Source organism: Manacus vitellinus, unplaced genomic scaffold (assembly GCF_001715985.3).
Source record: "Manacus vitellinus isolate BGI_N305 unplaced genomic scaffold, ASM171598v3 scaffold_0_pilon, whole genome shotgun sequence".
In the NCBI taxonomy this organism is placed as follows: domain Eukaryota; kingdom Metazoa; phylum Chordata; class Aves; order Passeriformes; family Pipridae; genus Manacus; species Manacus vitellinus.
Window position 1 is genome coordinate 8,886,168 of NW_021938789.1, and position 24,391 is coordinate 8,910,558.

Sequence of the window (24,391 nt, forward strand, 5' to 3'; positions counted from 1 at the left end):
AGAAATCCCACGTGCTCATATGCAGAGAAACTTAAAGAAACAACTCAGTGGCTGACATCCAGTTTTGTCAGTAAGTCAAAGGTGGTATGATTGAGAAGGCTAAGCAGTCTTATTAAGCTGGTTTATCCTCTCCATGTGCCACCACGGGAAATTTTAGTGATGCAGTTTAGAGATGTAGCTTCATACTACTGACTTGAACAGTATCCTCTTCCTCATCTTGAGACTGAGCTGTCACGCTGAATGAACCATGTCCCTGTCTATGTATCATGTCACACCTCTCTTCTTAAAAAAAGAGGAGGTCACAGGTAGTTACAAGAGCATTGTAAAAAGTGTGTGAAACAGTTTTTCAAATATTTTTTCCTGCTATGAGAATCACTCTTTTACTGTTTTGCTTTATTTTTTACATTCAGATTTACTATTTTTCCTAAATAACTTTGCTACATGCATAACTGGCCTGGAGGGTATGGAATTAAACATTTTACAAAGTCTTCAGGAAAAGATAAAAAGATTCTTTTTCTTCAGCAATGTACTTCACTCTAAGCACGTATGATAAACTAAAAGTCTGACTGTGAACCTTTTCTTCCCTTTGGAGAACATTTTTTCACAAACTCATTTATTTACACTGGGAGAAGTACACTACAGATTCCACAGGCAAGTGTCAGAAGAGAGCGGTCCAGCTGGAGCTGCACATGAGATGACAGGCTGTGAACTGTAGTTTATTAATTAGTTTTGGCAATGTGACCCAATAAGTGCAAAATAACAGTAATGTGAAATATGATACATAAAATGTGGCTAACAGCAGTTATTCTAACTGTGAATCTAATCTCAGGGAAAGCAGCAATGAGGGATGCTCAGCATCCCAGGACGTGTTGTTAACCTCAGCTAGCCAGGTCAACCTCCCTATGCTCTCTGTTATGTTAATGGGGAAGGATAAGCTCATTCAGACCATTAATCTAGAGCAAAGGCCCAATTTTTATTATTTTTATTACTCCTGAAGACCCTCTGTGTCTGTTTCCCTCTTGTTGCACACATTGCAGGAGGACACTTAAACTTAGAAAAGTGGCTTCTGTAAATACACATCATAGAACTGTGGCTGAAAGCAAATTCCAGTGCATAAATTAATCTTTGTTACATAAGAATCTACATGTTGAAAGTCAAGATATAACATATAGATCACCAGCAACGGTTCAAAAGAGGATACAAATGAAGCACAGGTTCAGTGGCTTTTTTAATTGCCAAATAGAAAACAAATGCAGAAATCAATATCCAGTACTCTGGAAAGTTCAAAATAATTATATCAGCACATGGAAGAGGGCCAAGGGTCCAGGCATGAGGTTGTCATAGGCTGCCCATTGCTCTCCAGGGCCGGCACTACACTGACCTGGCATTTGGCCTAGGCAATTCTGGGGGGAAGAAGGGGAGCGGGGAACCTGAAGCCCAGGAAAGGTACTCGGTGGTCACCCTATCCTGCAATAGTCAAAGTGCCAGCCATGCAAACAAGTTACATCAGGCTCTTTGCCCTAAGTGGTAGAGGATAATCTGTGGGCAACTTCATTTAATACTATAAAAGCAGACTTGATAAGACTGCAGCACAGCTGCATAATGTGACATCAATTCTCATCCTTGGGCCTGTTTCCATGTCCATCTTCACAGGCAATACAAACTCCTGTTTCAACATGTCTATACACAAGTTCACAACCAAAATGAAAAAACCCACCCTCACCTCAGTCCTGTCCTTGACACAGGCATGTTTTGTTAGTACCCTGACTGAAATATTCCCTTATCCATGATATATTCCTATTAATAATATTCTGCTCTGACTAACAAACAGCTTTATTTTATTTCCATGATTTCTGGCTTTTTAACAGTTTTTAAAAATAAGAACAAAAACAGACTCCAAGAGTGGTCAAAAAATATTACTATTTCAATACAATACTGCAGGTAGTAAATCTTTTCACATATGAAAATTAATCTCTCTTCTTGTTTAGAGAGATACATATTGCAAAATAAAATCAGAACTGTAACTGATAGGAAAATCTTCACAGCTGATACCCCTACCTGCTTTCAGCTGATAACAGAGGTACCTCATGTAAGGAAATCTGCTGATTTCATACAAGTATTAACCACAGTAAAGCTGACGTTGCTGGGATGCAGCACATCAGCAGAGAGAAGAGAAAGAATCTTCATTAACAGCCTCGCAGTGGGTAGCCCCATGTGAACCTCAGGAAGCTCAACAAAGCCAAGTGCAAGGTGCTGCACCTGGGTCAGGGAGATCCCAAGCACAAATAGTGGCCGAGAGAAGAAAAGATTGAGAGCAGCCCTGAGGTGAAAGATTTGAGTGTGGGTAGGTGGGTGGTAGTAGTAGCACAAGTAATGGCAGAAGAAGTAGTAGTAGTAGTATATGAGTGGATAGGAGGCTGGATATGACCCAGCAGTGTGCTCAGAGCCCAGAAAACCAACTACATCCCAGGCTGCATCTAAGGAGGGTGATCAACAAGTTGAGGGAAGTGATTTTGCCCTTCTACTCCACTCTGGTGAGAGCCCACCTGCAGTGCCGCATCCAGCTTGGGAGTCCTCAGTACAAGAAGTACATTGACTACTGGAGTGAGTCCAGAAGAGGGCCATGAAGATGATCACTGGAACACCTCTCCAATGAAGACTGGCTGGGAGAAGTGGGGTTGTTCAGCTTAGAGAAAAGAAGGCTCTTGTAGCTTAAAGCACCTTCCAATACTTAAATGGAGCTGAAAATACATCTGGATAGGGACTTCATACAAGGGCATGTAGTGATAGGACAAGAGGGAATGGCTTTAAATCGAAAGAGGGTAGGTTTAGATTAGATATTAAGAAGAAATTCTTTATTTTGAGGGTGATGAGACACTGGAACAGAGAAGTTTTGATACTCCATCTGGAAGTGTTCAAGGTCAGGTTGGATGGAGCTTTGAGCAACCTGGTCTAGTGGAAGGTGTCCCTGTCAGCAGCAGGGCATTGAAACTAGATGATCTTTAAGGTTCCTTCCAACACCAAACAATCTATGTTTCTATGAGATTCAATTAATTGGGACAGGCAGGGTTGATTCCGGGAGTACTGACTTCATTTGTGCTGCTTGCTTTGTACAAACTTCAGAGAGAAAGGCAGCTCTGACAACAGCTCTGCTCTCCTAATAGAGCAGAACTTTCTCTGAGGAGGCAAAGATTATCTGGGCAAGAACTTCTTTGAAGCTTAGTCTGAGACAGTCAAGACACATAGAGTCTCTAAGATCTACAGTAAATGGCAACACATTCAGCTTCAAGTGCAAATCTTTCCATCTGCCTTCTCTAACAAGAATGCAAAATAACATGCACACTTGAAGAAAGGGAAAAAAATAGTCTCATGTACTTTTCAGCCCACATAGGTCTAACTGAAGTACTCGGACAGTCTGGCAGGTAATGTTGATAGAAACTTAGTGAAGTCAGAGGGGCTGCAGCTCAGGGTCAGGCAGTGCTCCATGGGTACATGGCCACACCACTGGCACCCTCAGATACCGTCCTAGGTGTCTGGGGACACCTCCTGCCCTGAGAAGCCCTTACACATTGGGCAGTCTTCCCTCTCTGAGCCAGGACATACCGTCTAAGTCCACAAGTCAAGCTCAAAAAATTACACCTTTGGAGGAACCAGTCATCTTGAGGCTTATAATAGCTTGATCACATTCTAGAAACCCGAAAAATTATTTTCCTAGTTTCCTCTGCAGCATCATTATCGTTGATTTGGATCATAGGATTGACTACTTGGGCAAATGAAGGTGACAAATCAATTCTAGGAGTAACAGACATCCTCTACTGTATTCCTGATAACCACCTCTTAGAATGGAATTTACACTGAGTGAGCTCATACAGCTCCAAACAGAAGATAAATCTATGCACACAAAAAACCAAAACCAAACCACAAAAAACCTCCACATTCCTGACCCCAGTTTGCAGTATTTTAATACTGTTTAATGTTTGCAGTATTTTAATACTATTTTAATCAAGATGGGAAGGAACAGAGGGTCCTTTATGGAAAATAAACCAATCACACTTCGTAGCTTTCAGGGAAGCCAACAGGGAGATGGATGCTGGTAGCTTCAAAATCCCATCTCCTGAGTTGATACAGTAATTTATTTGGAAGATTTTGTTTGGAGAAGTATCATTATTTGCTTATTTGTTTCTATTCACATAAACACATCAAAACTCAAGAAAAGGTTCTTATTAGAATAAGCTCTCTGTCCTGCAGCACGTTCTTGACTTTGCTGCTCTGGTGCACAAGTATGATCCCAGTTTCAATATGTTACAGCAGTAGGCCATTTAAGTGGTACCTTATCAATTCTCCTACCCCCTTGAGAAGGGGGATTGATAAAATTGCATACTATACAATCTAAATAAAAGTAATCATTTTTTATTAAGTTGAAACTTACCATCAGGAAAGGAAATAAAAGTGAAGAAAGCAAAGAAAGCTATCACAGAAAGCATTTCACTGCCATGGCCAGTTGAGCTTAAGGCCATGCATGCTTTCACTGGTTTGGTATGTTCTGAAGGAGGAAGAAGTTTAAAAGTTTGTCCCACTCACCCTGTGACCCGGTGCAGGATGCTCCACCCTGCCTCGCAGCAACACAGAGCTCTGCCAAGCCTGATGCTCAAATTCCCTCACCAGCTCCTCCAGGACCAAGAGCACTACACAGTTATCCTATTTCTCTCCTCTGTAGGCTGTCAGAATCATGATAAAGAGTTTTGGGGGTTGGTTTCTTTTTTCTCCTTTTTCTCTGTGTTCTGAGTTACTTCTCATTCTTTCTTAGGTGATATATAAATCCAGTTTTAATGGTTTATTCCTCAAGCACAAGGGACTACCAGATAAAATAACACAAACTAAGGAACATAAGCCAAGTATCTGTCCCCATAGTCAAAGTGAGTTTCACCATAGACTGCAAAGGGCTTAGATTTGGCCCTATTTCTGCAGATATGGAAAACATTAGTGAAGCTTTAGAACATGCCTGAGGCTCTGTCCTAACCTCTGTTGAGCAGCTATAGGAAAAATGTAGGAAACATAAATTTCTCCTCTGCTTGTGAGCCAGGGCAAGAGACTTGTCCAATGAACCATCTCTGACAGCATATTTTAAAGGTGCCAAGTTATCACAACATATAATATGAATGCAGCCCCCAGAAGCAGTTATAGCCAGTAGGGAAAGGTGAGCTTCTCATGGAGGAGCACAACACATCCCATAAGGGGCTGCAGCCAAGTCACACAGTCCTGGTGGGAGCTGACAGTGTCTCCAAAGCACAGGAAAAGTTAGGCTGCGTTCTTGTTCTGTTCTGCTGTACAAGCTAGGCAATTTGCTTGTACTCCATAATTACCAGAGGTGATTTATTCTCTCATTATAATCACAGCAGCTTAATAAAGAGAAAGGTCACAAAAAAGGTCCAAACTTCTACACATTGCAAAAGTCTGGCTTGGGTATTCTGCTACGTATTAGGAGAAAAGCTTCTTTGTTCCATAGTCTGATCAGAAATGGGCTGGGCAAAGGAGAGAGTCTAATGAACTTCATTTGTACTTTGCCTTCTCTCACAAAAACTGGGTACATATGTGAAATCAAGCAACCACAGAAGTGTTCAGGATTGTGGCTTTCATTTTTCTGGAAGCATAAAACAGATGGAAGGCCAAATAAACACATTTAATAATTTTTCTGATTTTCTATCATGGGTGTGTAAGAGGTTAAATGTTATCTTCCTACTGTTGTTTGCCAGTTCAAATTTAAGGAGTTTGATGTGATATTATTCTTATAGAACTGTGCATGAGACTGAAAACCCAGCTAAAAAATAGGTAAAGAAACACTGCAGAGTGTTTGGGCACATAACTGCAGTAACTGCAAGAGAATTACAATGGTGTAATGCAATTATGCTACAGGAGGGAGGTTAAAATCTCTCCATATATTTTGGTCTTATTTTAGAGAGTGATGTACATAGACATTGTAATTTCATACACAACAAGTGAAAAGAGTGATTTCTGCATAACAATATGTCACTTCCTTCTATCCCAGGTTGTTCTGTATTCTCACCATTCTGGCATGACCTTTCTGGTGCTGAAAGCAAGCAGCTCCCTGATAGCATGCATGAAGGGTTTAGTTGTGTTTGGTGTTCAGTATAAAGATCCAGGCGTGTCATTTTGCCATGGCAAATTTAGGGAGAAAGAATGGATTAGTCATGGCAAAAATGCTAAGTATAGGTGAAACTCAGCAAAAGCTATGGGCTTGTTTTCCAGTGGTTCTGTGAGGCTTGTGTCATTCCGTTTCTCAGAGGGGGTTTTACTGATGATTTGTTTTCTGTGGGTCTTGCTTTTAAACATCAGGGTAGGCAAGACTTCGATGGATGAGGCAGTGCTGGATCTGAAGATGAGCAAAGACCACAATAAGATTAGTGTCTTTCTGTAAAGATAAAAGACATTTATTATTTACATCCATATTGTCTCAAAATTCTAGAAATTCATAACGTTTAGTGATGGACATGGCAAAGAACCTCAAAAGCTTAGAAATGAGGTGTAAGATGAGACGGAGCACATGGCTTTAGACAGAGAGTCACAGGAGTATGAAGAAGCAGTGGCATGGACCCTCAGAAGCATTTCCAGCAGACCAGCAGTCTGCTCTTCAAAACTGTTGGTGGCACAGAAAGGGAAAAAGAGAAGGAAGATTTTAAAGGAGAGTAACAAAGTAAAATGCTGTGAATGCTTCTAGTTCAAAGCATTAATTAGTCAGAAATAACTCCATATATATGCAGACCACAGTTAGTGATTTACAGCCTGTGATCCAGGATGTGGCATGGCCTGAGACCTGAGCAGCCACAATTGCCTTCAGTTGATATGAGGCAGGAGTTATTTTCAACTTCTTGGGTAAAGGTCAAGTGTCTCCATGGCAAGTGACACTGAGATCAGTGAAACCATTGAATTTAGTGTTGAGAATAAACACAAGATTCAGATTTTCCTGTTGTGAAATTTACTTTCTATTTGGGAACTCCATGCACAAAGCAAACCCCATGAAGTTCATTGCTATTACCAGAGCAAGTGGAACTACGTACACCAATTAAAGACTGCAAATGTAACAACCACACAGAGTAATATCAGTTCTTATGTCAGGAGACTCCATTATGGCTAAAAAGAATCTTTTATGCTTATAAATATGTGTGTTTATGTGAATAGAAAAAAATATGCAAATAATGATACTTCTCCAAACAAAAGTCTTCCAAATAAATTACTGTATCAACTTTTTATTGTAGAATTTTCTACTTTGCTTGCTACATTATCCTTGATTTTGGACTTTGCAGATAATTGTCACTTTTCCCAAAAGCTGAAAATCTAAACATAAAAAAAAAGAACATTTCATCTTCAATATTAAATGAGATAATTTAGATTCTAATTACCTGTGGTTTAGTTCATCAAATATGATTGAAGAACTAGTGTAGCACTGAAAATTTAAAAAGTTTGGTTTCTTCTTAGAGTGAACTTTTATATCTAGAAGAACTAACACTGGGCTGATTAATTGTTTCATAGTGGTTGTCATCAATTTATCATCCTGCACCTAGAAATGTTAGACAGCTATGATTAAAAGGAATTACTTCTATCTCAAAAATTGGAATACAATTTTTTTGACAAAGAAACATGTACAAGACTTGTCTTATTAAATCAGCCTCTGGAAGAGCATAGAAGGATCCACTGACCATAGAAGGATCTTGCTGACAGCCTGGGACCAGAAGCCTAACATTTACCAACTAAATTTAGGTGAGAGCAGTTATTTCTTTTTTAAGGATGATGCATTTTTTTTCTTACACTGGAAGCAAGGTCTGCATGAAAGTGACTCCTGAGATTGGCCTCTTCTTGCAACCCCAGGAGAGCTGATGGGCTTTGAAGAAGGATGAAGCCACAGAAACATTATGAGAACCCTCAACAAGTGGGCATTTGAAGTTCCCATTACCTGCCCTATAAACTGTGAAGGGAAAAAAATGTTTAATTTTCAGGACCTTTAAGTTAATAACATGGTCACAACAGGCATGACAGGAGGTGTATGTTTGTGAAGAGGTGACACACTAAGGATCAGCTAGTTCACTTCCAGTGTTGTGATGTCCCCACTTGGTGCCTTATAGGTTACTCAGGCCACATGGTGCATCAGCAGCTTATACTGCTTCGTTTTGTCTATGTATATACACTTTGTTGCATGGGGAGATACAGGCCATGGCTGAGCAATTAGAGGTGCTGAAGATGACAGGCTTCACTGTAACAGTTTTGAGTTTTGCTCTGTCATAACTGAAGGAGAAAAGCGGGCTTTTTAATGGGAAGCATTGATAAATAATAAATGTTAACATTTCAAAGAAAATTATCAGTCCAAGGAAGCAATGTGCCTAGGTTTCAAGCACAAAATATTAATAGATTTCAAGAACAGGAATGTACTTCTGAAAATGATGGAATTTGGCATCCACCAAAATTTCATCCGATTTGTCCTTTATAAGTGTTTTGTCTTTCTTTACCATGAACTGATACAGGAAATCAAAACCCTATAAAATAGCTGAAGTTTTGTAAAATTTGCTAACATTCATCCATTGCTTCCTGGATTTATGGTTCATCACATCTACTCAGTTTCTAGTAACATGTTTATTTATACTCCTTGGGAAAACACTTGTGCCTCCTGACCAAATAAATCCAATGAAATCAATTTCACATGTAAATCACAGAAATTATGGAAGCCATTTCACTTCTAAACCATCTGAACCCTTAAGGCACTGTGCATCAAGATGGCAGTTTGTGCTTGAAGTATTACTCATGAGATTTCCAAGGTGATGATCCTCTGGATGGATATTCAGCAGTATCCAATGGCTGGCAGTGATACCTGTTGCTGATACCTGAAATGTCATTTCCTCTGAATCCCCTTTTTGTGGTTATCCTGGAGCAAAAGAAAATCAAACAAACAAAACCACACACGGAGTAGCCATGCAAACACATACAGAGAGACTGTAAGATAACACTCACATCGTGTTTAAACTGTGCCCATGTTTTATCTCTCCCATCACCTATACTTTTTCTCTCATGCAGATGCACACCTGAGGATAGGAGTCATCACACTTATCTTCACTCATCTAAAAATTGTCTAGTCTAAACTGGTTATTTAGGTTCCCTCTAGAGTTTGTGCAGAGAGAAGAAGCGAGCGACAGGCACTTCCAGAGGGCAATTTACTCACCTACATTAAACACTCGGAACGGGATGAATCACCTTTAAAAACACTCCTCTCTCTCCTTTGGCTGCAGACGGAACATAGACAACTTATCAAGAAAAGAGAATCAACTGAAAAATTAGGTAAGGTGATTCCCTATTCATAGGTAGGTATACCCTGCTTCTGTAGACTATGTTGTCTTTTGCAGGGATTTATCATGCTAGCAGAAGAGACAACTCTTTCACTAAGACAAATGAGCAGAGAGGCTGGAATCTAATCTGAGCTCAGACTGCACCTTTTTGTTAGTGAGAAAGTGTTTGGAAAACATCCTCAAATTTTCATGTACCAACATGTTTTCCATTTCAGGTTAGAACTGGAAGTGGTGAAATAGCACAGGAAAACTAACCTTGGCTCTGCTGCAAAGGAGATCCCATGAGACTCCTTCCCAGGCTGAAAAAGTAAAGAATGTTGGAATAGATCAGTCAAATTTTGGGCAACTGTCTACACTTTGGGCTGCAGGAAATTGGGTAGAGCACTTGTGAGATTCTTCACAGTAAAAGGCTGCCTAAATGTTTTTTTGAAACTACAGAGTAGTATAGTAAATAACGGTCCAGCTACAATGCAAGGTAAGGTATACAAAGAACACAAGCCTCAGTGCATTAACTGTATAATTCATGGACTTAATCATTATTTACTACAGCTCTAAAGAGGCTACCAATAGCCCCCTCAGGAATTAGCACTCAGTCTGCACTCATAGCAGTAGCATTCATCCAGTTAAAGCCCAATATACCTCTCAGAGAAGATGAAGCAGTGTTATGGAGATGGAGAGTTGTTTAATATGTGGCCCCACGCTGCACACTATTCAAACATTTTCTGGAGAGAGGACTGCTCCTTTCCGCCTGTGATTCCAGCCAGTGCTCAGTACTGGGTAGCTAAACACACTGACAGAGCAGCACAGAGGTCAAAATCTTCACCGACCTTGAGTGCCCATTCTAAGGCACCTAACACCTGTTATTTTCAGAAGACGTGGCACTATATAGCATTTGCCACGTACAAAACAGATTTTGTCAATTTAACTCACGAAAGTTCCACAGAACTTTCATAAAGCAAACCTCTGATGCTTTACCACAACTAATGTTTTGAAAATGGAGGGAAAAATGATTTTTTTTTTTAATTCATAAGTTACCATAAAAGGTTTGGTTTGAGTGTTTTGCTTAGCATGAAAAGGGAATGTAATGAAAGAGACAGACAGAGATTCTTGGTATCAGTAGATAAGTGCCTTAATTTCATATCTTTCTTCTTACTGCAGTTTATGCTTTGTTTCCTCTCATTTCTCTCAAGGTCCTACAGAAAAAATTTCATTAAACAAACCTTTTAGATTTCACTCCTTTGACTATTCACTACACTTCATATGTGAAGCTGAAGAACGGTTCAAAACCTCGCCTGTAATACTTTGAAATTCTGCTCCACAAAGCTTCATGACAATACAGTCTACTGTCTTGCAGTTGGGTTTTTTATGTCTTCTTTTCCAAACAGAGAAAACACTCTAAACTGGAGTGTCTAGCTTTTCAAAATTATTCATTGTCCATTTCTTCTTTCACTCTTCAAAATCCTTCCATATTTCAGGTTGTCCTCCCCGATTCAATACTATCTAGACTTTTCCTCATTAGGTTAGGAAAAATCCATCCTCATTTAAGAGCAAAAGTTAAGTTTCTCAACGCAATTGGTTAGGGAGTCACAGCCATCAGTGCTGCAATTTAATATCAGTGCTCCCTTAAAATAAATTGTCATTACAGCTTTTGGGTTAAGAGGTTCAGAGGTTGAGCTGGTACACTTCACATTGTCCAATTACCTTTGAGTGAATTTGCAAGGTGGAACTTAAAGATGCAAAGGCTGCCTTGTCCCAGTCCGATGGAAAAGCACTTGGACTGATGGTAATTCATATTTTGTAGGAGAAGAGGTCTATAGACGTTAATGAGAAGCAAAGTGTCCATACTTTGATCACTTTTCTATTAACAAAGCTAGCCTATGCCTTTAGCAGGTATCATCATACTAATGACCCAATCGGAAGAAAAGCTGGAAGTTGATTTCTATCTTCAGTTCTGTTTTCTAAAGAAAGGATATTTCTAGCTTCTTTCTTTGTGATTAAAGCCTTCGACATGCAAGCTGCTAGAAAAGTGATGTAACCAGATTGTCAGGATGGAAAGAAACAAGCAGCTGGGATCCCCATCTGCTGCAGTAAGAAGCTAAACTAAAAATCCTCCCAACATACTCATCTGAGGTAAAATGAGTCAATAAAACTGTATTTTTATCCATAGAAGCGCTCTAAAAATTCCCTCCTTTTTCCCTGCTTCCCTTTTCCCTACCCCTTTACAACACACTCAAAGCAGTATCATCCAATATGGACAGGGTTTTTAGCGAATTCCACTGTCTGCTATAAGAAAAAAATGCACCACATGTAATTTATGTTTAATGTCAAGGGCATAATTTGCTTCATTGTCTTCAATAATACTACAGAAACGTGTCAATTGTGGTGTTTCCTCTAGTCTGTCGATAATTCCCTCAATTGCCACTCCAGGATGATGGAGTCATTGGTGTTACTGAAGAAGCATTAGGACATTCAGTACAGTCCCTTTCTCTCAAATGCTAGTCAGAAGTACAAAAACGGTAACAAACTGTTCCACTGACTTTGAAAACTGAGAAATAAAGAATGCTATTTTAAACCATAGTTTAAAATATAATACAAGATTGATTCAGAGGGGAGATATCATTTCATTGTAAGATAGAAAAAAAAAAAAAGAGGGAATTGAGAGTTTTAAATATGTATGATTTTAAAAAAAAACAAGGTAACTCAATACAAAATATCAATAAATTTAAAACTGAAATCATGTGATTTTTCCTGGCTTTGTTATTTTAATTACTTTATTTTTTAATATAAATAATACATTTAGCTTCTTTTCCTGGTCTTTTAAAATGTTTTTCTTTTTACATATCTTTATTATTCTCTTCCCTCTATGTTATTTTTCATCTTATTTTTCTTAACTAGAATATTTTATTGTGTAAGTATAAACTATTTCAGCTTTTATACTTCTTGATCTTGTTTTAGTATTCTTTCTCTCTTCTTATTTCAGTTCATATTTTTGAATATTTGAAATTCCAGGACAACTCAGAGAATGCTGTCTGAGATTTAGACTGTTCAACATTATTTTTTTTTAATGGAAGCTTAGAATGGAAGATATTTCATTTAAAATTAGGTAAGAATTTTAAGATATTAACTATAACAGTTATTTGATTATATGTTTATGTAAGGTTACATAAAAATGCTTATAGCAAAGAAAAAATACTAACTGTTCTCCAGGTAAGACATTTTCTTATGCAAAGCATTATTATTTTAACACAGAAAGCATTTTAATTGAAGCAACTGTAATCTACAAAGACACTCACCCTGCTCCTTAGCTCTCAAAAAAATTTTTCATTTGTTTTGTAAACAGAGAAAAGCAGAGAAAGAATACAAGGGAGGAAAGAGCAGTATGCAGCTTCAGGGAATGTGCACATTTATAAAACTAACAAGAGAAAGCCAAGGTACCTGGGCCATCCTGGTTCGAGGAGCCATGGATGCAAAGACGTTCTCCTTTTTTGAGAAAAAGAAAGGTCATTATTCACATGTATTATCCTATCAGTCTGCACGTCATAACAGACACAATGTCTTAAGATTGTGGCATTATTTTTAAGTTCATAAGCATCAGACCAACATAGTTCCATGCATAGTCATTGGTGCCATGATTTCAAAATAGTTGTTCAAAGTACAGCTGTATTCCTGCTCTTTTGTGTATTCCTCATGACAATCTTCCCATGGGGGTGGCATTCCCCCTGTTTCATGCCTATATCCAACAGCTTCAGCTAAACACCTTGTCCAAGTACTTTATCTTCGAAGTAGAGTTTAAGGGTCAGCACTTTTGTATGTATTCATCAATAGTGAGACAAAGCACCAACAGGCATCCCCTGTGTAAAGCCTTAGTACTACAGGCCTGTGTTTTGCCAGGCACCACTGGTACCGAGCTCTGCCCAGAGGCCCCATGGTCGGGTGGGGCAGCGTGCCCGTCTCCACTGCAGCCCCGTTTGTGGTGACACACAGCCTGCCAGCCAACAGCCCCTTGACAAAACCTTCGGCAACAACCTGAAGGACAAAATGACCAAAAAAAAAAAAAAAAAGAAATTACCAAAGAGGCAGAGCACTATAGCATGGCTTATTTGCTATGGCAAAAGCAAGTTTAAGGGGTGTAAATAGCAAGCAGAACTCTTCTCTCCAGCACTGCTGGTGCACTGAGTGTTTTGGTTTTTTCTTTTTTTTTTTTTTTTTTTAAAGATCTCTTCAGATTTGGTGCATGAATTATCACCTCTAATAGCTGATAATTAAACCACTTCAGCAAAGCTGTGAAATAGAGAGGACTAGCAATAAAATCTCAATCTCACCTGGTAATTATTTTGAAACTATGCTCCAAATAACCAGATAAATAAATCTGTCTACGTCACAGGCAATTCTCAGCAGACTGACAATTCCATAAATAAACACACACAGATGCACATATCCATAGCCACATCTATATGTATAGCCTTCAGTGAAATATGGAATAGGCTTTAAACTTAATTGCACAAACAAGGAGAATACGATAAAACTAGAAACTTACTGAGTAATCTCTCCTGAACACTCTGTAACTGATTCAAGAACAAGATACAAAAGCTAGATTAAAAAAAACCAGAGCTAATAAGCAGATATTTTTCATTTATGGAATCTGAAAAGCTATCTGGCAATCCTGCTTATTGTTTTGTTTTAGAAGTAAAACAAACTGTTCTAGGGACAAGTATCGATTTCACCATTAAAAGAAAACTATCCGTTCATAAATATTAATTGATGATATTATCTCTTTCCATGACTGCTTTCTTACAGGCAACAAAAGAAACATAATCCACATCCAGGAAAACAATAAATAGCTTTAGCAGCTACAGAATCTGCTCATCCCACACATTTCTTAAATAGAAAACTGGAAGGACATTTGGGAAGCTACCCCACTACAGAATAAAGGAAAAGCACCCTATAAAAGACTGCAATACCAGAGAAAAACTTGAACGGACACAGAAGTGACAGTATAAAGTGTTACAATCCTTTTGATTGGATGAAAAATGCCCTCTGTGTTTCTTGTCTTCTAAAAATGAAAGTCTTATACTCCACATTTGAAGAATAAAACAAAACAAAACAAAAACCACCTCATACAGTAGTGTGACAACCTTTGTGCTCATTAGGAAGCTTAACATTTAGAATCTTGTAATAAAATGATGGGTTAAAGCTCAGAATTTCCCTACACTCATCCTTGCTTCGAAACCAGTAGGTTTGGTGTTAGAGTCCCTTTAGGGAAGGAACTAAAACACTGGAAAATTCTTGATGGTTAACAGTTCAGTTGTAACAGTTACTTTGTAATCAGGTCCAAGGACCTCTTTCAATATCTTCACCCACTTCTCAAAATTATGAAATTTGCCTTAAAATTATGTTTCCAAAACCTGCTGACTTTCAAAAACAGTTGGGAGTTTTGACATTTCAAGATATACCTGAATTATGTTTTCATTTCTTCTCTCCAGGTATGACTGACAAAAAATTTTGCTTTTTATTTATACAAAAGATATTTTCCTATAGTCACATAATCCAGGAATTGAAACTGCAAGAAAAATGCTAAGTGTGGAATCACACAAAAAAGAGACAGTGAAAGAGAACACATTAGGACCACCTGAAGGAGCAAATTAAGAGGGGAGATAAAGATCTCCACTGTTAGAAACATGATATTCACAGTGCAGAAACACTTGGAAACATCCTCTGAAAACTTTATCATCAACATTGGAAAAAAAACCAAAACACTACAGAACAGGGAAGATGAGGTAGAATCGATCCTATGCAGAAGCTCAGTACCACTGAGCTTTTACACTGCTAATTTCCCACTGGAAAACGCTGTTTGTAGAGGAGAGTGATTTAGAGCAGAATGAAATGTAGATCTACTTTACCTCCATATGAGACTGCTCTCTCTCCTTGATGTAGTGTTACATATTTTTTTCCTAGAAATACTTGATATAATTTCTTTTTGCTAGTTATAGGTATACAAAATTGCCCCAAGTTGAATTGTAGTGGGGAGTAAAAACAAGAAAGGAAGAAAAAAATCATTGGAATGAGAATATGCATGAACAGACAGAGAGATAAATTAGGATTATATTGGTTTTATGTACTTCTCTTGAGTTATTCTTAATTTCTCATACAGAATATCAGGCCCAGCAATGCACAACTATTTTTTGATTCAGAAATGTCAGTGCAAAAGCAAGGAAACAGTGTCAGTGAATAAAGTATTTTCCCTATTGAATGCATAAATATAATTATAATTGAACTCTTTATTTTATAATCAGTACAGTCACTAAAATTAAATATAAAACCAAATGCCGCAGATAATGCCATCATCAATTTTGATAGTCATGTTTCATGCAGTAGCTTTCATTATAGTGTAGGCAAGCAATGACTTTGTTTTTGCAGTACCAAAACCTCCCACTCTATAAGAACCAAGGAGATAGAATTTTTCAAAATTTCTCCAGAGTTGACAAGGGGAGAACAGCAGCAAGAACAGCAAACAAGGAACATTTCAGTTTTGAAAAACTCCTGCAAATTTCAGTTTTTTATGAATGGCAGGTTTCAGACAAATCCTAGTTCATCAGGAAGAAGGTTTTTTGACTCAAAAAATCATATTCTCAGAAAATTTGGATATATTCACAATTTTAAATTTAAAGATATAGTTCAAGAAGCTGCTTGTTCATGGGGGGAATGAAGCAAATGCTTCTGTTATGTACCATTATGCAGGTTCTGAGGAATTTTTTTGTCTGTCAGTGGAGGTTATTTCTAGGGGGAAGCTGCAGCTTGTTTTCTCTTCTACAACTTTGGTGCCAGGAGTAGTATATGGAAGACACTTTGGTGTCATCTTTTATTTGATTTCTGACAAACGGTCTATCATTATTTAACTCACTTTCCTCTTTATTAAATGCTCTAACCATTTCACGAATTATTGGATTTTACGCCCATATTATTATTTTATATTTCGTGGTACCGCCTCATAAAATGACAACTCAAGATTTAAAATTAAAAAGAGTGAGAAAAAAAAAAAAGAAAAAAATTACTGAAAGAAAAAAACGTTCAAACAGGTCTTCCGATTCCTGTCCTGATCTCAGAAGACTAAGCATATACAATGATGGCAAAGTCACAATGTAAAGCAAGATATGTTAAAGGAATCCCTGAAGCAATTTACACCAAGACCTCAGATAAGCCATGCTAATAAAAAAATTAACTGCACTGGTAAATAGACAGAGATTGATAGGTTTTACAGATGGAGCAGTGAAAAACAACAAGGATAGTGAGATGGCAAAGTCGGTCTTTAGTGGATTACTACATCTCACAGCACCAACCACCCAAGTGGTTAAACATGAGATTAAATTTGTTGCCACTAAATTCAGTGAATGTGAGAAAAACAATTTTAACAGGATGTATACTTCAAGAACTTCTATATTACCTAATAAGCCTCAGGAAAGAGATTTTAGACTCATTGTGAATGCTCTTGGAAAATGTCAGCTCAGTGCCTAGTGACAGTTACAAGAGCAAAAAGCATCATCTGAATTGTCAGAACAGGAATGAAGAGCAAAGCAGAGCAAAAATTATTATGTCACTGTAGAAATCAATGGTACAATCATTTCTTGGATCCTATGTGCATTTTTGGTCCCACTATTACAAAAATTATATAGCAGAGCTAGAAAACATACAGAAAAGAGCAATGAAAGTCAGTTTACTGAATTACTTTTTTGGAAAGAGAAACTAAATAAGGTATGACTCTTCAAGTAATGAGTAAGGGGAAATATAATAAGGTCTATAAAATCAGGTTTTACCAGGCAAAAGTTGCAGAAGTAACACGTATTGACAATGCATCATACAAAATGTTATTAGACAGCAGACTTAAACCTAACAAAAGGAAGTACTTTTCTGAACAACACATAAATTGTAAAAATCATGGCTGAAGGAAGTTCTGAGAGCCAAAAATATAAATTCATGAAGGATTAGACTGGCTTTTAAATGCAGCAGTATAGGTGTGATCTCCAGCTTAGGCTCCAACTGACTACTGAGAAGCAGGAAGGCAAGGCTGGAGAGCATAATTTCCAGTATAACTTTTAAGATTAGAATATTCAGAGGGTGATATTTTTCTTTCTAGCTTTTATTATTATGCATTTTAATTCTCTTTCTGGTAACAGTGTTCATTAAAATATTCCTGTTCCCTTTAAGTCAGAAGAGCTAAATATTCAATTCTTTCAGAAGAGATAAATATTCAGTTCTTTAGTAGTGTTTCAGGCTGAAACTGTCTCACATTACTACCTCTCACAGAACAGTAACAGAGGAGTGAAAAGACCTTTGGTTTTTAAGTTCTTGCTAAATATCTAGTAAAACAAGGCCCAAAGAATCACAGCTTCCTTACTGGTTTTTAAACAAACGCTGAAGGGAAAGTAACATCCACAGTGCAGTGAAGTACAACTTTCTGAAAGTATCATGTAAGAGTTTTCTTACTTGTCATGTCAGCTTCACCAGTTTTTTATCACTTACAGAAGCTTTATATCAGTCACAGAAAACACATCTGAACTATATAACTCAGAATGCTTTGGCATTATATAATAGATAAGTCTAAACTCAAGTGGTAAAGAAAAGGACAGCAAAGAAGTATAGTATCTTCCTTAATGGTATCATCAGGTAGTTTTACTTCAAGGGTCCTGTAATATCTTGGGTTTGTCTGACATATAGTTGCAGATCCAGAAATACCTTCAGAAATCGTGTCAGAAAAACATTTTTTTAGCTTTCCTGTTACCAAAAGAACAATAAATTTCTTATGATTTCTATTTCTGGAAGTGTATGGTACTGCCTATGCTGTTCATAACATCAAGTAAGTAACAGTTCCTCTGCCATTTCTTTAGTCCTCTCAATATGATGGAGACCCTAATGGGTCCTAACTGTACTTGTGCAATAAATACATCATACTAGCTATCTGCTGGAGGTTGAATTTCCTTGCTTTAAGATCTTATTGCACTTTTTCAAGTCCAGCAGCTTTAAAATCTGGACACCAGCTCAGCTGAGTGTGGTGCCTGCAGTAAGTCTGGAGAACTCATTAGGCAAAGCTTGCAGTGAAACCATTGGAACCAACTGCATAAACATTTGCTTCCAGGCTGTGGCTTGAGCCCAGCCCCTTTTATAGCAGTGAAGGCTGTTGCATACACCGGTCTACATGTAAATAAATTGTGTTAACTTAAAAAAATGTGTACTGAAATGCTGTTTTGCTTAGAAGCTGTCTTTATGTTTTAAAGGGAGTTTTTTATTATATAATATTCAAGAAGGAATTATATGCTTTTCTGTTGTTTTGTTTTCCTCTATATACAGTTTGTAGAGGTGGAGGTACTGAGCGAATGATAGTAAAGATGAACATTAAAGTTTCTGGAGAAATGCCGGGTTAGTTGCAGATTTCCTCCATATCTGCCTATGGAGAGCTGAATGGGGAAGCACTACCCTTCTGGGGGCAGTGCAGTGTCAGTCTCTTGCTCCTGCTGTCCCTCTGAAACCTCATGGTCTGATCCATACCTCAATATATGGTGTGCACAGCCTCATCTGAGCAACGCTGCATGGTTAAAGCAGAGAAACAGACACTTCTGGGGCACAATTAATCTCAGACATTTTAGTCGTTTACTTGAAGTTAAGATGAATTACACTCTAAAAGCAACTATTTATTTCTACTGACTTTAAAGGGAGTCTGGATGACTTACTCAAATATAGCCATCTGTAGTGTAGTGCCTGCAGTTATATGAGATGAACCCCCCAAATTTCTCTTGCTTGCTTTCTTGCCTAGGCTGTATCCACCAAATCCCTACTTCAGTTTCCTTTGTTCATATTATCTTCCCTCTGTGAAAATTAAGTGTACTAACCCTGTTTTTGCTGTGGGTCTTGCTCTTGAGACACAAAACATCAGTAGCTATGTCCTCGCTTTCACTCTCAGCTCTGCAAACACTAAGACATAATCTTCACCTGCTAGTCTGAACTCGGCTACATTAGATTTGATGCCAGTTGCATTGGGTCCTTCACATGTTTTCCAGGTGGTTGCCTATGCCCATAAACCAAGAAAAAACAGCACGCCCTGTAATCACTCCCATTCCCCCGGAGGGCTGGTTAGACAGGCTCTGCTTTTTACTTTCCTTAGAGCATAATTCTTCTGTCCTCAGCCATGGACACAGTCCCAGTAGTGTCCAGGAGAATTACTCCCTTGAGTTAATACCACTGAACCCCTGTTTCATTTCTCTTTAATCATGCTAATCTTCATCTTTTATTCACTAACTGATAACAATAGAATTGTAAGCTCTGCCTTACCTTCATCTACATCTTAGGCAATCACATTTAGAAATTCTAGAAAAGATGGGAGATTTAACTCTTTGCTCAATGCCACAGATTAGTTAGTCATCTGATCATTCGTAAATCAATAAAGAAAAATCTGATAGGCAAAGCATTTTCTTTTTTCTCCCCTGTTAGCATATTATTTTTCTGTCTTGGAAGTAATTTCTTGTCCTGCTTTGTACAATACTATAAGTAAAACTGATGGCCAGACATCACTGGGTGGCAGAAACAAACAGGCTGTTTTTTAAACTGCTTCTATGACCATTCTGATGGTCTGTCAGAAAGCCAATACTATTCAACACCTATATGACTGATTATACCTCAATCCCTCACCAGACAACCAAACAGATGTCACTACCAAGGATGCCCAGTGGCTGCTGAATAACATTTCTGCTGCAATGACACGGCCTCAATCAGGACAAGAGGGGATTTTCTCAGGGAGGTAATTACTACTTACTGATATGAAATCTGGATGCTGAAAATAGTGAGACTCCTGAACAGTGCAGTAGAGGAAACAAATTCAAAAAGAATAGAGGCGTCCAATCTTATCCACAAATAGTGAATATGGGCCTAGCAATAAATATTTTGCAGAACTAGGCTGAACTCTATTTGAGCAAATATCTTCTCAAAGTGTCGGGGATGACAAACACTGTATTCTTGACTGCACTAACACATTATTCAGTCAACACAACATATTCAAGTGAAGAAATGCTCTTCACTTTGGACTGAGCTGTAGAAATGCTACCAAGACTCAGGCATGGCATTCAAATATATTTCTATTACGTTTTGCATAAGCCATTTCTAAGGAGAAAAAAAACTTGTGAAATATGAAATTTACACTAAAAACAATGAGTAAGTTGATGGTTTCATGACTGATTTCAGAATTAGAACAGTAACCTGTGTGTTTTCCTGCCTTCTTGAAATGCACTGTGATAAACATGCTGAGTTACTGTTAATGATAGTGATATGTAGCCTATTCACACAAGAAGAAATATATTCCAGATACACATCTATCACAGCTTTAGTAAGCTCTGGAAATAAAGAGGCATTCTTACTGCTGTGTAGTCAGGTTTCTTGCTAGAGACAAGAGTAGCATTTTAACTATCTACTGAGTCTCTATTTCATTTCTCCGTATTGCAACTTTGCAACCTCTTTTTCTCTGTCTGGCCTAGCATGGATTTTTGTTTTATGGGGATGTTTTCCTTCATTTTTAGCCTCTCAGTAAGCTCAGTATGGTCAATAGTTAAATGTGTAAATGTTTATTTGTTTATTTATTTATTTAATACTTTGGCTGAGTCCCAGATAGCTTTTAAAATATAAGTTTTACTACTTCAGTTATACTCTAGAAAACTATTATTATTTACAAGGATTTGGGCTAGAACTGTTTAATGTGAATGCCTAAAACATCATGTACAAATCCATACTGAGACCCCCCATAAAGAGACTGACTCAGAGGAGGAAAACTTCCTCTGGAGGCAAAGGCAGTGATTAAATCCTGTCCATAGGAGTAAGCACATAATCTCATTTCAACTACACCGGACTGAATCGTCTCACCGCACACCAAACACCTGTGACAGAACATGAATAAAGCATTTCAAGCCTTAGAAATTCCTGGTTCCTGCACCATGTTTTACAGAAAGCCAGATTTTTTAAAAAATATTTCCCATATGAATTGCAATACTTAAAGTCCCCCGAGGTACAGGGTATATCTGCAGAGCACCATGGAGACTTCTGCATTGTTGAAGAAACCTGTCTCTATATAGCACGTGAAGGCTGTTGTTGCTTTAGGTCCCTCTGTTGTCAGTGCAGCCCTTTAGGCTCCCTTGCAGGGTAGGGTCCTCAGTCTGAGCCAGGGTGACAGGACCTGATAGTCAAGCAAAGAGCAAAAGCCCCCACTGCCTCCAGACACTGGGAACAACACAGATTGCTGGACCCTCAGCTCCACTTTCTGAAACTAATAAATCCATTTGCTGGGGTCTTCCAGGATTGCTTTCACCATGGATAGGTTAAGTCATGATTTGTTCCCTTTTCTTCTAGTTGCTTCCAGGTTGTGTTGCTCATTTCTGTAGCTGGCCTCTGCTCAGTGCATTTTATATTATGAACACACCTACTATAGCACTTCGTCTACCTTTATCTCAGGAAAATAAGTGATAAAGGAGTCCTTAAAAACTAGGCTCTCAATAGGACCAGAAAGCCTATTAGGGGAACTTTATTCCTCAAAAACACTGAAGGACCAAGAAACTGAGACATGGGGAAAGGAGACCTGAAGCAGAGTATATAAAGGCCTTTGCTTTAGTGTTGACTTAAACTGGTTTTGCACCAGGCCCAAAAGTACAAAGTTGTTCTATGAATCAGATACTTAAACAAAGCCAACTGAGAGGACCTAAAGAGACTACACGCAGGACACATCGCCAAATTCCATGCACACGGCAAAGTGTGAAGTTACGAGGCCAAATGTTTCTTCAGAAAAAAAACGGTTTATAGAAAATATGCAGAGTAAAACCGATCTGTGTTACACGCTAAGCATGAATATTTTGCTTGACTAGTGCAGAGGAAACCTACATCTAATTGCAGATCTCTGACCTCATCTGCTGTGATTAGGTGATAAGTGGTAAGTGATAAGCGATAAGTGATAAGACAGGGGTAAAAGATTGGTCTTTCAGCTAACACCTGAGAGATTGTGTGCCTTCCTGCTAGGCTTGCATGATCTCTGATGTTGTGATGGAGAGGAGCAAGGAGTATCTGTCAGCTCAGATTGTACGTCCAGGCACACAAATAGTACAAATATTGAACTGTGACTACGACAACAGGAGAGGCTGAGTCCTGCTTTTACCTCCTTGCTTTAGGCCCAAAGGAATGTCATGTTACCTTTTCCAGTTTTTTTTTTAAAGTGTTTCACAGCTCCTCCTCAAATCCCTTAGGAGCATGTCCCGACACCCTGTTCTGAAGGTCCCACAAAGGGATCACACTAGGTCACTCTCAGACATATGTCAGTGTGGGGCTGGCTACTGATGCTGAGGTGTGGGGAGAGGAAGGTCTATGCAGCTTTGGGATCATCAGTGTCTGGAGACTGCAACTTGGTCAGCTTGTCAGTGTGCAGGAGTCATGGTAGACTTAGATATTTTACTAACATATCATGTCACCAGAGTTTATTTTGCACTAACTGTGGACATACTGTCATATACATACTTCAGTAAGTATGTATATACTTGTAATAAAGATATGTTTTGGTAAACATCTACAGCAGATTTCTATAGTGAATGCCATTATGATAGCAGTGAATTAGTGAAACAGAGTTTTTACTGCTTCTACTACAAGCCTGGTAATGAAACACATTGATTTTACAGATATCAGCATAGGAAGTGTGATGAAGAGTTGATAATGAACTTTTAGTCTTTACGACTAATAAAGAAATTATAACTTGATAGGAAGGGTCAGTAGCCACTACTTAAAATTAGAAGCTGCATCTCCAGAAGACCTTTTCACTTTGTGAGCAGAACTATTTTAGGTTTTATGCAACACTGTTTAAGACCTGGAGGGTAGATGCTTAGCCCAACACAGCCCTTTTTAAGACCTGGGGGATAAAAAAGTTTCAAACTGTGAATAGGTCTTAAGAATTTTGTAACCTGGGCAAGAATCTCTTACAGACTTCAAGATCTTTTGGTAAAGCTCCCTTTGGAGCTTAACCTCAAATCTCAGGTGTAAAAAGACTGAAAAGGACACACAGACTTTCTGATAGTCTTGAGTTCAAAGAAACACACAGAGGCACCACTTATACATTGTCTAAATTCCACATGGGGCCTCTGCAGCCCAGCAAAGGACCCAGGGTATAATCAGGAAAGAAAAATTGTTTGGTAAAGAACCTTACTATGCTGCAGTATAACTGTGCATCTTAATACGTCTTTTTCTGAAGTAAACTTGTGTTTTTTCAAACTAAGTCATTTTTTGTAGTAAATTAAGTAAAACAATTATCATAAATACAGAAAACACAAAGTCTTTATGAGAGATCATAGTTGTTCTACAGGAAAGACTTAAAATCTTGAGCAGTAACAGCACTGTTGCCCCTGCACACAGCAATACACTAATGTATACAATGAAATTGCCATTGCTAAGCTGACAGAGCTAAAACCTCACATGATGATAGCTGGTTTGACTTAAACCCCAGTTTGGACAGATTCCAGTAAAGAACATTAAAATTATGGCTCAATTATTTCCATTCTTTGAATTCTTCTGAAAAAAAAAAAATTTCCTTCTGGCTTTTACCAAAAAATAAAATCAATTTTTCAAAGCAGGTATTTCCAGTAGAGAGAGAAGAATATATGGAAACCAACATTAAAAGGTTCTGGTAAAAGGTCATCTGACTAAACATAAGTTTGTTCAAAAACATTAATTTATACTGAAATAGGTGCTAGGAAAGGCACTAGGGTGAAGGCAAAGGAACTGTAAAATTTCCTGATGGTTCTTCTTTTTGAAAAGACAAAGATGATGTAAAAAGAACAAGACGTTCAAGGGACTGTAAGGGGTTAAAGAACGTTTGCAGTACAGATCAGGATGACAACATCTGTGAAAACTTTGTTTTGCCTGAGTACTAGAACAAGTAGTTAAAAAGCAACTAGATGAACTGAGGATGCTTTCTGCCTGTTATTACTATTCTTTATTATTTTCTCCATGCTGACAGGGCAATCTGTCAAAAACAA